Source organism: Heteronotia binoei, unplaced genomic scaffold, assembly GCF_032191835.1.
Source record: "Heteronotia binoei isolate CCM8104 ecotype False Entrance Well unplaced genomic scaffold, APGP_CSIRO_Hbin_v1 ptg000334l, whole genome shotgun sequence".
Taxonomy (NCBI): Eukaryota; Metazoa; Chordata; class Lepidosauria; order Squamata; family Gekkonidae; genus Heteronotia; species Heteronotia binoei.
This window is the reverse complement of record NW_026800018.1, coordinates 963,322-975,908: the sequence shown is the minus strand read 5'-3', so window position 1 is coordinate 975,908 and position 12,587 is coordinate 963,322. Positions and strand designations below refer to the sequence as shown.

Below are 12,587 nucleotides of genomic sequence, written 5' to 3'. Positions count from 1 at the left end.
TTCCTCAGACAGAATGGAGTGGAAACGTACATATAGAAGGTGAGCAGTAAATTAGCATACAGAATAATGAAGATTTTTTAACAGATTAAAAGAATAATAAGGTTAGGTATATGGCTGTCACCTGTTAGGGTTCAACTAGGGGAACAACATCACAAGCACATAAATATGTCAGAATTGGAGATGATGATGTATTTAACTTGATTAATCGCCCCATCTCGGCTGGTGCCAGGCTCTGGGTGATGTACAACAGTAAGTAAAAATACAAATATTTATAATTAAAACCAGTCTGAAGTCTGATGTGTCCTTGATGGTGTGCAGTTGTCATTAGGTTTCTTAATTGTAAGGAGTAATAAATTTAAAGTCTGTTGTCATGCTGCATTGGTCTCCTCTCAGCCATGGGTTAAGAGATGTTCTGTTCTGTCAGAGAAATCTAATATGGACATATATGGACATTTGAAGCTGCCTTATACTGTATCAGACCCTTGGTCCATCAAAGTCAGTATTGTCTTCTCAGACTGGCAGCAGCTCTCCAGGGTCTCAAGCTGAGGATTTTCACACCTATTTGCCTGGACCCTTTTTTGGAGATGCCAGGGATTGAACCTGGGACCTTCTGCTTACCAAGCAGATGCTCTACCACTGAGCCACTGTCCCTCCCCAATCTAATATGTTGCATAGTATTACAAATGTTATTCCACTACACTAATACAAAAAAAGAAAAAAGAAATACATTAGAATACAGTGGATGTATAACTCTACTTGGTGAGAAAGGGTTTAGCATAAAAACCAATATCTTCTTTGAGTACTGGGGAGGTGTTTGATCCAAGTGTAATCTGCCAGATTAGTATTTGCTAGATACTGAAAAAGGAACATAAATCCAAATGAAGATTAATAGTTGGAAAAACTAAAGGAATGTGTATGTTACATAATTACATAGTGAAAATTTAGTACATTTGATTAATGGATGGTTGTTCTGACTCAGATGGTAAACTGAATTTAATAACATCTATATGATTTGTTTTTGGAATTGAGGAGGAATTTCTAAAGCTTTGTACACAACTTTATTTTTCATGAATAAAATTACTTTTAAAAGATACTGACTAACATATCCCCCTTCCAATGTATATGCTGATCCTAAATGAACTAGGTTGTTAGTGCTGGAACTGAAAACTAATCCAACTGTTTAATTGTGCTCCTTTGTGTCCATATGAACATTGTATGATTAGAGTACTAGCTAGTGGAAGAGGGGAAAATGCAATAGGTTTTAAAGACGTAGGACAGTGATTGGGGGGGTGGAGTTAAACTGTTTTGAACATGTTATCTGACAGCTACCCAGTTCATAAGGACTGAGTAAGCCTTAACTCAGTTACAGGCAGTTGAATAGTGAAGGAATGAGTTACTTTTAGAGAAATACAGTTTCCAAAAATGTTGAAGACATTGGGGAGGAATTGTGTCTGTGTGGAAATTCTGAGAAAACAAATTATGTAATAAGAACATAAGAGAAGCCATGTTGGATCAGGCCAATAACTCATCCAGTCCAACACTCTGTGTCATTCAGTGGCCAAAAAAACCAGGCGCCATCAGGAGGTCCATCAGTGTAAATAAAAGAAAGTATATTATTTGGACAAACAGTCACATTCAGGACTACCAACAAACATATCTGAATTTCAAGTTAAATGTTATTACATTGAAAACACTAATTCCCAAAGAAAAAGATATTTAATTGAGCACAGTCATCAGGAAATCCAGACGAGAGCTGCTAACTAGGACGTGTTGAAAGTAATAGCATGAACCCTCTGCCCATACATTTTTTTCTAGGTGCTTACTCATGTGTAGATTTGGCAGCAAGGAAGGCCCCATCCTGCTACATAGCAAGCAGATATACAGCAGCCTTTCAACAGGTGCAAATCAACTGGATGGGCGGTATTATGTTTCAAGCAGCAGGAAGGAGCCCTCCCTGTTGACATACAAATTCATACATTTATTTTGCTGCCTTTAAAAAAAAAATAGATCTGCCTCTGATTGTGAAATATAGCACCACCTTGTGATGATGAAAATCAATGTTTCTGTTTCACCCAAAGGATGCAGTTAGTGATGTAGTGATTAAGAGTGGCAGACTCTAATCCGGAGAACCAGGTTCGATTCCCTACTCCTTCACATAAAGCCTGCTGGGTGACTTTGGGCGAGTTCTCTCAGAACTCGATCAACCCCATCTACCTCACAAAGTAGGGAGAGAAAGAGAAGGCGATTATAAGCTGCTTTGAGACTCCTTAGGATACAGAAAAGTTGGTTATAAAAACCAGCTATTCTTCCAAAAGTAACACCTGACTTGTTCAATGTGCTTTTTAAAAAAACTCTGGAATCAACTTGGCCATAATTCTAATGGTGTACAACTGGAAATAGGTACATACATATTCTGAAATCTACTATAGTAAATGTCACATGCAGGGAGGAGATAAAACTGCTTAGCTGTGCTTACTGCTTTTTCCATTTTTAGTGTTGCATAGCGCATACATATTTAATAATCACACTACTTTCTTGCTAAGTCTATTTGTCAAGGTCATTTTTCTTACAAAGTTAAGAATGGACCTGAATTATGCTGAAGGGCTCCCTGATCATTATTTATAGAGGGTTGATTGTTTGTTTTCCTCTTGCACTATCTTTGAAACCTTTTTAGAGCTAACCCAGCCTTCTAAATGCCACTCTGCTCAAGGGCATAATAAAGAGGTTACAGTACATAAATTAGGGGTGAACTATTTGTGAAATGCTCAGAAAAGCATTTAATTAGTTGAAGACAGGAGAACAGTGTGTATATATGTGTGGGTGTGCACACGAATGAACACATGCATTCCAAGGTTATGTATGTAATGTGTATGTGTATTACTAACATACATTTATTTACTATATCCCTTTACATATTCATCTGCACCTGAAATATAATAAACTGTAAACCACTATGAGTATCTGTTGATATGGCAGAATATATAGAGCCTGAGTGATTATGTGGTTAAGAGTATCACACTAGTGCTGAGAAAACTTAAGGCTGTGATTAGGCTTCCCAATCCCCAGGTCCCAGAGGGGGATCCCGTGGTTTTACAGGCTTCCCCCCTCCCCCAGCCAGCTGGCCAGCGGGGAAAGCCCCGCCCCCAGAGCCATCATGCACCTCTATGAACGATTCCCACAGGGAATGATGGGGAATTGATCCGCGGGTATCGGGGGCTCTGGGGGGGGGCTGTTTTTTGAGATAGAGGCACCAAATTTTCAGTATAGTATCTAGGGCCTCTCCCCAAAATACCTCTCAAGTTTCAAAAAGATTGGACCAGGGGGTCCAATTCTATGAGCCCCAAAAGAAGGTGCCCCTATCCTTCATTATTTCCTATGGAAGGAAGGCATTTAAAAATTTGTGCAGTCCCTTTAAATGTGATGGCCAGAACTCCCTTGAAGTTCAATTATGCTTGTCACACCCTTGCTCTCGGCTCCGTCCCCAATGTCTCCTGGCTACACCCCCAAAGACTCCTGGCTCCACCCCCAAAGTCCCCAGATATTTCTTACATTGGACTTGGCAACCCTAGTTGAGATTGTGACTTACTAATGAAACTCACCAGTGACGTCAGAAATATATCAAAAAGTCCTTAATGGTAGTTCACAGACAAATCCATTCATGCTTTTCCTCTATTCACAACAAAACAGGTCACATTCCAGCCACTGAAGAAGAAGATTCTGCTCTGGATAAGGTAGAAACTTCAGGCATACAGCCACACAGCTAACAAGTATTTCTGGAATATTTAGAACCCCATTTTTGCAAGAAGCTGTATTCAAGCTATATTCTTCATGGAGAAACTTCTCATAGGTCCTTCACCTTTTCACACTTAAAAGTTCCAAGCAGGTTCTAATTTAGAGGCTGGAACAGTACCTGTTTTGATGTGAATAGAGGAAAAACATGAATGAATTTGTCTGTGAACTAAGGACTTTTTAATATATTTGTCTGTGAACTAAGGACTTTTTAATATATTTCTGACACATTACCTGTTCCACCTTATGGTTGTTCTGTGGTTGTTTAGTGGTTGTTTATTATTTATTCAACTATTTTTTTTGTAAAAATGGATATTAGTTTGTGTTCTAAGTATTCTGAGTGTGTTTGAATTGTCAAGTTGAGTTACAGGACGATTTTCACGGGGGCAGTGCCTTCCTCATCTATGTCCCTGTCACAAGCGTATTAAGGAACAAAACCCATCGAAAGAAAATCAGCATGACTTCTGGAAATGAAAGTGCTGCCTCAGCAATATTTTGGAATTCTTTGAGTAGGTTAGCAAGTATATAAATCAGTAATCTAGTAGATATTATATACTTGGACTTTTTACAAGGTACCTCACCAAATACTCTTTAAGTTTTGCCTCTACCACTACTGCAGAGTGGGCACAATAATATGCTCTCACTTGCACCGTCACATATGCTTTCTTTTCTTCCATTTATGCTCCAACCGCTTACCTAACCACTTCATTGCTCTAAGCTCTTCAGTAAACCAAGGCATATTCCAGGCTCTGCAGGAGGGTAAAGGGGACTGTGGAGCAATCATGTCAGCAGCACAGGCATCCCATATTCCACAGATTAACCAAAACGATAGGCTCACCAATTGCTGATTGAACCCCCCCCCCCCTGGAGATGTTAGGAAACCATCTGTAAATAAAACTGAAAGAATAAACACACTGATATTGACAAAAATATTCAAAGGCAATACGGTAAGATAGGGGTATTGAACTCATTTGTTCTGAGGGCTGAATGTGACATAAATGGGACTTTATGGGGTTGGGCCATGTGTATCATAAAGTTTAATGCCAAGTAGAGGAGATAAGAACTATTTAAAGGTCATAGACAAACACAATTCAAAGGATTTTTTTAAACTTGAAATACAAACACTTAAAACTCTTACAATATTTTGTTCAAAATGAAAAAGTGGGGGAATAATGAGATTTGGCAATGCAATTTTAAAAATAAAACATCAAGAAAAAGCACAAGGATCACAGCAGAAACTGAAAATATAAACAAAGACTATAAAATGCTCTGAGCCTAGGAAAACATGTAATGGCTAGGCATTGCAAGCTTTCCCTCCCTCTCTAGGTGTACTCCAATTGGTAATGGCTCTCCAGTGAAATATCCCCCTTTGGCTGTCGGTTCTCAGGTTAGAGTACTCACTATGCACCCGTTCTCAGGTCCATTCAGCAGAGGCAACTCTTTATTTGCAAGGAGGGAATTCCAGCAAGCAACAGCTTCAGCTGGCCATACAAACCCTGGAAAGTGAAACTCTATTGAAATACATTACAGCACAGACAAAGTTGCAAGGAAAACACAGAATGGAGTTTTCATTAAGAGAGTAGTTTATCTGGGTGCAGAGACTTGATAATGGGGCTGAATCCCCAAAGATAGCAGATGTTTTGGGGTGGTATTGGGGTGGGGTGATCAGGCTCCAGAAGTATGCCTTTCAAATATTCTTCTTCCTTCAAAGTCCTGAAGCTCAAAAATAATGGTCTAATTCCATAAACCTAGAATTAATGCTTCCTTTTTGTACTCAGTGGTAAACACCTCAAACTCTTTTTCATCTGGCATCAGCCTACTTAACAGGGTCATGAAGTTCTCATGGAAACCATCCAGGACATTAATATCCTGGAGTGGACCCTCCTAACCATTCTCCCAGAGGTTTTAAGTCTGAATCTCATGAGTTTTGAACTGCTTGTGATCAAGATTAAAAGAGATCTTGGCTCATGATAATCCTAAAGCAGGGGATTGGTTTCTGGAAAAAATAGTTTGTCTTTCTGGAATATGTTAATAACAAGGAACCTAATTTGGGAAAAACTTCATTGAAATATATGAATATTATTTTTTTTATTTATTTATTTATTTAGGATTTATATCCCGCCCTTCCCACAAGTGGCTCAGGGCGGCTTGATTTACTAATTATAAATTTACTAATTGTAAATGATTTACTAATTGTATTTTATAATGTTTTGAAGTACTTTTTCCGAGTTGCTATGTGTTGTATTGAATGATCTACAAGTTATTGTCTCTTAATCTTTTAAATCATTAGTTACTGTATGTACTTCTTGATCGTTTTTTAGTTTTGTTTAAGTGTATATTAGTTATAAAAGTTTCAATAAAATTTAAATTATTTTAAAAAGAGAGATCTTGGCATTATAGTGGGTAGGTCAATAAAAATGTAGACTTAATATGCAACGGCAGTGAAAAAGAAACACCATGCTGGGGATTATTAGGAAGGAAATTGGGAATAAAACAACAAAAATCATAATAGTGCAGCCTTACTTGGAATACTATGTACAGTTCTGGCCATCATATTTTAACAATGAAATTGCAAAGCTGAAAAAAGTACAGAAGAGGGCAAAAAAGATAATCAAGGCACTGGAGCATCTTTCCTATGAAAAAGGGCTGAAGAATGTGATTTTTTTTGTTTACTAAACAGAAGGCTAAGAGGGGAATGATAGAGGTTTATAAATTATGCATGGGGTAGAGAAAGAAGATAGAACTCAGGAGCACCCAATGAAGTTGATAGACTGTAGGTACAAGACAGATAAAACATAATACATCATTCCTCAACAAGTAGTTAAATTGTAGAATTCACTGCCAGTAAATGTAATGATGGTTACAATAATAGATGGTTTTAAAAGGAAAAGTGTCATGGTAGGGAGGGGAGAGTGGGTTTTTTTCCCTTGCATGGAAACTCCCTTATACAAACAGTTCCCTGGAAAGCTCCCTATAAATCAGCCACCACCACTCAAAACCTCCTGATAACATCTAGACTGTCCTACTGGGAAGGTTCACCTCTAGCACAGTACTAGAGCAATAGCAAAGTGACAAGGCAGAAACCCTAGAAAATATGCAGGGGTGTCAAACTCATTTTTCTGAGGGCTGGATCTGACATAAATGAGACTTTGTTGGGCCAGGGCGGGGGGTAGGGTTGCCAAGTCCAATTCAAGAAATATCTGGGGACTTTGGGGGTGGAGCCAGGAGACATTGGGGGAGGAGCCAGGAACAAGGGTGTGACAAGCATAATTGCACTCCAAGAGAGTTCTGGCCATCACATTTAAAGGGACAGCACACGTGCTTACATTTCAATATTGATCTTTATCTTAGTCACTGGTTTCCTTACCAGCCCACTCCTCAGAACTTCACTCACACCCCCAACCAAGCTAAGGGAGCAAAGGCTACTCAGCTCTTGTTGAGCCCCACCGGCCCCCATCATTAGGGAAGCGGACAGGGCTGAGGGCACCGGTCTGCCCTGAGATCCCTCCTACTCCCCGAGAAGAGCAGACTACTATTAAAACCCCCAGCCTCCCCTCAGAGCCCCGCAGCCAGGCCCAGCGCCAGCGGCACCGCTTAACTTTCCGGTGGGGCGGCGTGGCGAAGAGCAGGAGCCCCGCAGCCAGGCCCAGTGCCAGCGGCATTGCGGGCAGTGCCGAGGCCGTGGCCAGCAGCCGCCCGTGCCGTCTGAAGCCCCCCGCCGGCCCCAGCAGCCACCAGTCAAGGCCATGCGCCGCTGCAGCCCTGAGGGGAGGGGAGGCTGCCCCGGAGCGCCGTCGAGGGTCGGTTGGTGGCGGCGCGGACGGGCCACTGGCTGCCTCCTCCTTCACCTCAGCCTGAGCCTTGGCGCCATTTCCCCCCTCCCCCCGCTTCCATTTTTTTGGGGAGCGGGGGAAGAGGCTTGAAATTTCTCCCTTTCTCACAATACAAGAACTCGTGGGCTTTCAATGAAATTGCTGAGCAGACAGGTTAAAACGGATAAAAGGAAGTACTTCTTCACCCAAAGGGTGATTAACATGTGGAATTCACTGCCACAGGAGGTGGTGGCAGCCACAAGTATAGCCACCTTCAAGAAGGGTTTAGATAAAAATATGGAGCACAGGTCCATCAGTGGCTATTAGCCACAGTGTATGTGTGTATATAAAATTTTTTGCCACTGTGTGACACAGAGTGTTGGACTTGATGGGCCGTTGGCCTGATCCAACATGGCTTCTCTTATGTTCTTATGAAATTCTGGAGTCCCCCGCCAGGGCAGGAGGTTTGGGAAGCCTAGCGGGGGGACTCTTCTCTGTGCTTCTGCAGCCTGGATGCAGAAGCACAGGGAAAGCCCAGCCACCCTGCACTCCCAGACAGTCCAGGAACGGGGGGGGGGGAGATCTTCCATGTGTTTCTGTAGCCTGGCTGCAGAAGCACAAGGAAAGCCCAACCACCTCACACCTTAAAACGCTTGGGGCTCTTTAGCTTGGAGAAACGTCGACTGCGGGGTGACATGATAGAGCTTTACAAGATTATGCACGGGATGGAGAAGGTAGAGAAAGAAGTACTTTTCTCCCTTTCTCACAATACAAGAACTCATGGGCATTCAATGAAATTGCTGAGCAGTCGGGTTAGAACGGATAAAAGAAGGTACTTCTTCACCCAAAGGGTGATTAAAATGTGGAATTCACTGCCACAGGAGGTGGTGGCGGCTACAAGCATAGCCAGCTTCAAGAGAGGATTGGATAAAAAATGGAGCAGAGGTCCATCAGGGGCTATTAGCCACAGTGTGTATATATGTGTGTGTGTGTGTATATACACACACACACACACACACATATATATATATAAATTTTTGGCCACTGTGTGATACAGAGTGTTGGACTGGATGGGCCATTGGCCTGATCCAACATGGCTTCTCTTATGTTCCAGGACAGCCTGGGAAGCACTGGGGTGGGGAGAAAAAATCTTCCTTGTGCTTCTGCAGCCACGGCTGCAGAAACATGAGGAAAGCCCAGGCATCTCCCCACCTCTCCAACAATTGGGAGAGACATGGGCAGGGACATCTTCCACGGCTGCAGAAGCATGAGAAAAGTCCAACCAGCCCTGCCTCTCCAACAGTCAAAGAGGAACACCGGGGGATATATTCCTCCTGCTTCTACAGCTGAGGCTGCAGAAACAAGAGGAAAGCCTAACTGGCCTGCGCCTCTCCGACAGCGAGGCATTGCGGGGGGGGGGGGGTCAGTTGTTTGCAGGCCGGATCCGAGCCCTTTAGGGGATGGACCCAGCCCACGGGCTGCCTGTTTGATACCTTTGCCTTATAGCCAACTGCAATTTAGTGTGCCGAGAAGGGATTCAGACAAATATTCCAGAGAAATAAATTGTACTTGGCAAAAAAAAAAAAGGTCTTTATAAAAAGTTTATTATTAAAGAGAAAAAAGAAAAGGGCAGTTGGTTTTGAAAAAATTGTGGAAGGAAGGCAAAAGAGCAACAGCACAAAGATGTCCAAATAAATAGCAATACAGTTGAACTAACTAAACTAAACACCTGCTACCTAGATGGTAGCAGGTTTCTACCTAGACCTAGACGGTAGTAGGTTTCTCAGAGCATGTGCAGAGTTCCTTTCAATAACAAGGAAGAAATTGGAAGGGTAATAAGAAGTTGGAAGAGTTGTTAACCCCTACCCAAGCTTCTGTGGACTTAGTTTCAGTATATAGCAAGGTAATTTCTTCCCATTGAGCATACTTTTTATTTTTGTTTATCATTAAATTCAGATTTTTTAAATCCTGTAGTTATAAATGTTAACAAATGTAGTATCTTCAACTGGATTTATAGGAACAGTAATATGAATTCTTCAGTTATCACAACTACGTATTCTACGTAGCTCAAAAGTGTGCAGAACAAAAGTTGACCAATGATGTACAATATTTTTAATGCTTTTTCTCATTATTACTGCTGGTGTAGCATGACTGAAATCTGTGATGAACTGAGTAACTAAAGAGTATCTGGAATATGGAACAGGCACACATAGGCAGTGTAGTTGACATCACCTAATATGGATTTTTCTCCCTATAACACCTGAGTAATGCAATCCTAAGCAGAATTACACCTTTCTAAGTCTGTTAAAATTAATAGGTTTACAAGGGTGCAACTCTGACATAGGAGACTGGCAGTACAATTCTAAACAAACACTCTCTTCAGCCTGGGACCTACATATAGAATACAAAAGACAAAGAAAATGTGTCCTTGAAACCTCTGAAAAACTAGTGCTAGTTGTTACAGGAGCTATATGGTTCTAAAGCTGTGGCCTGTGGAACTTAATTAAGGAGGGAAAACTAGACAAAATTGCCTTCCATCAACATCATCATCTTCTACCCTTGGTACAAGAGTGATGTGTGATGTTTTTGCCAGCGCCTGCTGCTAAGTGCAGTCTCCTGGGCCATGTGGTTTTCTGCCCATGTGGGCTGTGGAATCTTCAGCATCACCTTTATACTATTGTTCAGCAGAAGAAGAGATAAGGAAAATCAGCAGGTTGTTTTGCAGATATGTTTAACCCATTGAGAAATATCCCTTAATGCAATATTGGCATTCACAAGCAACGGCAAACCATTGTTGTTATCAGGGCCAGATCTAGCGGGGAGCAGAGGGGGCGCTTGCCCCAGGTGCCACCAGAGGGGGGGTACCAAATTGGGTATCGTCCATTCTATTCTATGGGCCCATAAGATAGAATGGGCCCATAAGGGGGCATCATTTTTTAATTTTGCCTCCCCTCAAAAAACATATAGCTCCACTCCTAGTTGTTATGTGAATGAACCTTCAAAATCCTCAGGTTTGGACTCTTCCTTACCTCACTTACATGTGGCTTGAATATAGAAGGCTTTCTGGTTCACAATAAGCCATTGCTTGTTGTAACATTTAAATCACAAACTAGGATTTGTTTATTGCCTATAAACCAGAATTACCATGGTTTAATCCTTGTTTGGTATTCTGCCTGTTAGATAAGAAACAAATCCTAGTTTATAGTTGGAATATTGTTTTCTTGTGATCTAGGATTTTTTTCAATGTCAGAGTTATATACAAGTATAGGAGAGGGGGGAAGAGATCATTTGAGCCTCAGCACTTCCAAGGCTCATTATCATTATGTCTGAATGCAGGAAGTGTTTTTGATTATTGGCAGCTGTTGACTTTTTAAATTGATGGAGCTACATTTATAAGTTCTCCCTTACCATACTCTGCTCAGTGCTGAGGAATAAGTGCCTTTGAACAATTGCTGTGGGCCCCCATCAGTACACCCATGAATAATGGGAATGGTTTGCTTATGAGAGGTTAGGCCGTGGCTTGCAGACAAAGTAGAGCCCCAGATCTTCTCATTAGAAATTAAGCCATATGTGGTATAAGTCCATGGATTCATGCATTTTTAAGGGAATATCTACACATCTAAAAAGAAAATACATCAAATATTTTTAAATGACAGGAAATGATCCTGGATCAATTGTAAAAAATGTGTCTTAAATAGGTTTATAGGATTTATAAGAGGCATTTATTATCTATATATCTATTTCTCAAGTTTGGCCCCCATCTGTGGTATCTAAATCTGCTGATCACAACTACACTGACACAAAGGAGATTTTTCTCTAAACTCAGTTTGCAAAAAAATCTACATTGGGAGGTGTTTAAATTCCCCCCCTGGAAACAAAAATGTTTTATGTGCAGGCATAGAGTACTTACCATCAGTGGAGCTTAGAACATAAGAACATAATAGAAGCCAGGTTGGATCAGGCCAATGGCCCATCCAGTCCAACACTCTGTGTCACGAAGTGGCCAAAAAATTTATTTATGTATATATACACACTGTGGCTAATAGCCACTGATGGACCTCTGCTCCATATTTTTATCTAACCCCCTCTTGAAGCTGGCTATGCTTGTTGCCGTCGCCACCTCCTGTGGCAGTGAATTCCACATGTTAATCACCCTTTGGGTGAGAAGTACCTCCTTTTATCCATTCTAACCCAGATGGCTTCTGGGGGTCCTACAGAGGCAGCATGGTTGCTCCTGTGGGGTGGGCTGACATAGCCACTGTGGCTTTTGATGACCAGACTGTCGCCTTGGCTCCCAGGGGGCACTGCTGCAATGGCTCCTGTGGCCCTGCTGCAGCCATGGCAGTTCTCTGGGGCCCTGCAGAAGGTATGGCATGGCAGCTCCTGGAGCCCTGCCACAGCCACTGTGACTCCCAAGGTAGGAGTAAGAAGGGGGGCTATTGTCTGAGGGAGGGGAGGAGAGAAAGAAGGAGGGAAATTGAGGAAGGGGGAGAAAAAGAAGAGGGGATATTGTCTGAGAGAAGGGAAGAGAAAAGAGGCAGATTGAGAAGGAGTGGGGGAAAGAGGGAACATTGAGAAGGACTGGGGGTTAAAGAGGGGGGATATTGACATACAAGGGGTGGGGGAAGACTGACATAGATGAGATGATGAAAGAAGAGAGGGTAAGGGAAAGAAGCAAAGATGGGGGAATGACCCCCTCCCCACAAGTTTCGGGGGGGGTGTCCCCATTTGTACTTCATAAATTTAAAAAGTCCAGTTCTAAAGACTGTTCTTAGTATTGTCTTTTAAATTCTGTTACCAGAATCAAAATAGACTCAATGGTGTGTCCTTATTTTCAATCCCATCAATTAAAATTAGACTTAATGATTAATCAACAGAAACTTTGTTAACAAGTTAAAATGATAGATTAAAGCTTGCAGCCCCGATTGAAAGTGATCCAAATAAGTAAGACAAGATTCATCACACCTGTCTGTGAATTTTTTGGCT

At 41.7% G+C, this 12,587-nt stretch overlaps 1 protein-coding gene across 15 annotated transcripts in view; it reads left to right on the top strand.

The window, feature by feature from the left end:
* Positions 1-12,587, top strand: part of LOC132590604 (gephyrin) — a 686,862-nt gene that overhangs the window by 343,424 nt on the left and 330,851 nt on the right. The gene's annotated exons all lie outside the window — the stretch shown is intronic.